The sequence below is a fragment of the Rana temporaria genome, chromosome 5, assembly GCF_905171775.1.
Source record: "Rana temporaria chromosome 5, aRanTem1.1, whole genome shotgun sequence".
Classification (NCBI taxonomy): Eukaryota; Metazoa; Chordata; class Amphibia; order Anura; family Ranidae; genus Rana; species Rana temporaria.
Window position 1 is genome coordinate 114725323 of NC_053493.1, and position 4215 is coordinate 114729537.

At 49.2% G+C, this 4215-nt stretch overlaps 1 pseudogene; it reads right to left on the bottom strand.

Annotated features, from left to right (window-relative positions):
* Positions 1 to 3045: 3045 nt before the first annotated feature.
* On the bottom strand, positions 3046 to 3182 carry LOC120942183 (annotated as a pseudogene).
* Between the last annotated feature and the right edge of the window lie 1033 nt (positions 3183 to 4215).

A 4215-nucleotide genomic window follows, 5' to 3' on the forward strand; every position in this document is an offset into this window, starting at 1 on the left:
TCTGGGCATGCGCGGGTGGAAAAACGTTGTTTTAAACGACGTTTTTTGCTACACACGGTCAATTTCTGTGAAGTAAAAGTTGACGTTTTGAAAAACGACACATAAAATTAAAGCATGCTTCAATTTTTTTTGGTCGTTTTTTAGAAGACATAAAACTACGTTTTCCCCCACACACGGTCAATTAAAGTGACGTTTTTAAAAACGTCCTTTTTTTTCATCACATAAAGTGATGGTGTGTACGGGGCATAAGGCCTGACGGCAGAAATGTGTTGGCTGTGTATGGCTGTTTTTCACCTGTATCAGTAAAGAATAAATGTAGCCGATGTTTTAGCCAATTTTCATGGTGCCAACCTTTCCCTTTCCTTATTGACTCAGTATGGAGGTTTACAGAGACTTCCTAGGCTGGGTGCCATGTTCCTGAGGTGGATGAGGAGATACAAAGGATGTAGTAGCTTGGATGCACCGGTTACAGCAGAACAATGGTAAAAGTGAAAAGAAAGCATATGGAAGCCCATGTTTATAATTGACTGTAGATCAGCGTTTCTCAACCTGGGTACTGTTTGGGTTCCCCTGGGGTGCCGTGAGATGCAGTTTGTCTTGGATCAGAGTCATGCAATTGCACTTCCATGGTGCGGACCAGCCACTAGCACCATAACAGCCAATGAACCTCTAGGGCCCACCCATACCATGGCAACGCATTACACTGATCCAGGGTGGGCAGCATACAGGACTGCACCCAACATTCAAGAAAGGACAGCGTACACCTCTGCCCAGACCTGCCCTGCCTCACAAGCTTTACCATGCTGCTGTTTTAATGTAGGGCTCTAATGGGAACAGGGGACTCTGTGATGGGGGAACTCTGATGTTTAGGGGGACTTCTGATGTGATGGGAATATTCTATGGTGGGGGAAACTGCTGCTGTGATGGGGGGGCTCTGACATGATGGAGGGGACTTAGATATGATGGGGGTTTGGGGGGCTCTGATGTGATAGGGGACCTCTGATTTTTTGAAAAGCTTATGGCGTGTGAACACACCCAAAAACTCCACCCGGTGCAGAAAAAATGTGCACACACATAAAGAGTGTTCACAAGGTGCAACATCAAGTGGTCCTCCTGTGAAGAGGGACCCAAACCCTGATCCCCCGGGGCGTTAGGAGGGACTGCCGAAACAGAACCCTCCCAGTACTAGGTGGGGCTCTCCCGAAGGGAGACCCCATGAGAGCAAGTGAACTAAGCCAGAAGGCCATGTCCACCTACTCCCAAGACATTCAGGCCTGGCCCGAGTACCGGCACCCTAATAGTCACACAGTGAACAAAAACGTGCACAAACAAAAATAAGACAAAAACGTGACAAACATAGGCTTAAAATAAAAGAAAGTGGGGGAAAGGGATAGTGAAGAGGAGAGTGAAAGAAGTGATCCTTGTGTTCAACAATGACCAGGTCCTCCGGCCAGGAATAAAAAATTCCTCTGGTCCTAGCCAAAAGGCCCGGCCCAGGAGGCAGGTCTAAAAAAAGCGTGTATCTGGTGCAGTGACCGTGGTATCCAGGGGTCAAGTCCTGGGGAAAAAAGTGTGGGAACTCCCACCCAAGATCCACTCCCCCCACCAAAAAAAAATGATACGCTTATATGCATAATTACTAAACCGCAAGCAAGTTCTTTCTAAATCCCACAATAACTCACGGCAGGCCTCCACAATGTTTCCTGGGAACAATGACAAAAGCTCCCAGGAGACATTGCGGCATCGAGGAAGTGACGGAAAACCCACACACTACCCGATGAATCCATATACAGGAAGCGACCTGTAACATAAAGGATTACTAAGGTTAGCCTGCCCCTGACAGTGACTCGAGCTGGGCATCGCCGCTTAGTGAAGGATCGGCTCGGGTGGCTCGGCTGCTCTAGTCCTGCAAAGGGAACTGCGTTCCTGCTGTGAAAAAAGTGCAGGAACTCCGTTCCCACGCGTTCCAGCAGGACTTGAGCCCTGGTGGTATCTTAAATCAATGTGTCCCTCACACACAGTGATCTTCAGATACCCCTGGACTGCCACTCCAGGGGCACATGCACCATAGGCTTTTCATTCCATATCCGACCCCCCGACCTGCCAGTGCAGCCCTCCACCCCTGCCAGCTAGAGGGCCCTTCAAGGTTTTCTTGGTGAGAACTGCCACGCCAAAGGAGCTGCGGTGGCTCAACGTGATTGGCACTGCGCTGACAAGCCATTCACCTCTACAGCCAGGGGTTCGGATCCCGGTCTAGGCTACATGTGAATTAAGTTTGGTGGTCTCAGCCCGGCTCCCGGTGGGTGTGCTATGCGAGGTAAGCCTGAGCTTAGTACGCCCACCCCCCTCCCACAAAAATCACCACACTTACACGCACTCGAAATTGGGTTAACATGCACACACTTTGACCACGCGGTCTCTAAAAAGAGAGGCGAAGGACTAACAGGGCTGGTTGAGCAGGCTAGATCCTCTCACTCCCTTGTAGGGAGTCCCTCTGCCCTGTTGGGCTTCAAAGCGGAGCAGGTAGGGCGAGCTGTGTGGGAGGACCCCCTCACACACCCGCCATTGCCACCCGGGGCATGGAGAAAGGTGGCAGATTGCCTCTGGGGTAGGCCTGCCTACTCCCAACTCCTGCAGTCCGGCTCCTCTCCCGAGTACACGCAAAATACACTTAAAAAAAAAAAAAAGAACTGCCACGCCAGTTAGCAGCCTCCACCAATACTAGCCCCTCCAGACCCTCCGTCAACCCGGCGGATTTGCATGGTCCTACCCCGTTTCACCCCAGGGCATTACCAGCTCCTCCTACCGGATCGCCGACAGAGATGGCACTTACACCAGCCAGCCAGAAGGCCAGACTAGAACTCGGCAAAAAGACCAAGACCAAGCGCAGCACCCATCCTCACCAGGAGCACCCTTCCAGATGGCTCAGACTCAACCATAGGCCGGCCCCCAGTATCTGTCGGGCAGCACGGTGTAGTCCCTGCTAAAACCATCCTTCCAGTTGCAATGACGTCATTGGATTGCATCCGCCCTCCCCATGTAGGAGGTGCTTCAGCGCTCCGCTGACAACTGATAAGGACAGATACCACACCCAGTCCTAGCCAAAAGGCCGAGAAGCCGAGAAGCCTCGCCCTGGGAGAACCACCTTCATGATCATGGTGTCTCCCCTGCCAGGTAAGTAGGGGACCTCTGATGTGATAGGGGACCTCTGATGTGAAAGGGGATTCTGATGTGAAGAACTTCAACAAGGCAATTGTATCCTCATCCTAGGCTTAGGTTTCCCACTTATGGTGAGTAACATTTACATCAGCAACAGCTTGAGATTTTGCATACTTATAAAGGTTGTCGTGACTGAGAAAAGGTTGAGAAATGCTGATACAAATGATGTGTTCTGAAGAAAAAAGGCCAAAATGAACAGACTGATCTGATCTCAAAGCAGTTCACTGCTGCCTTCTGCCCCACTTATTTGCCTCCCTAGAGGGTAATGTGTTCTGCAGCCGCCCCTTCTCTCCCATGTGCTTTTTACACAATGTATGACAATGTATTGGAAGGCTGGCGGGTTATGAATCCATTGACTGACAGGCTCTGTGAACACTGTAAAAAGAGATATGAATGAGGGACACACATACAGGGTTATAACATTAACCTTTCACAACCTCCTGGGATATTTTTACATCCTACCCATCCTCTGATCTAAACTAAACTGCAATAATAGCATTTTTGTATTTATTATAGACACAAGTAAAGCTTCTTTCAAATGTTAACCACTCAAAGGACCAGATATTTGAAAAAGAACACAGTTTATTTGTGTTTCAGTACAATGCAGCCTACAGTGCTGATGTCTAGAACGTTGGAATGTGATACTGACATAAGTGACTCTTCCACCACTTGTAGTTTCCTCGAAATCCTTCATTAAAGCTTGAGGGCTCCAAGGTTTTAGCAAACTCTACTGTGTAGACTGACAATTCCATGTGGACACTCCAATTCCTCTGTCTGACAGCTCAGATAATTACTATCTATGGGACCAACTAGTGATGCGCAATACAAATAATCCCTGCTAGCTTCTGGGTACCATGCCAAATGGCTGCCCCGCTGCATAGCGAACACAGGAGGTCGCTCACATGTCATATTTGCATATTTTTCCCATTTTCTTTTAGGCTCAGTTCACATTGGTGCGATGCGGTGACCTGACTCACAGGCAGTTCACACTGCCCT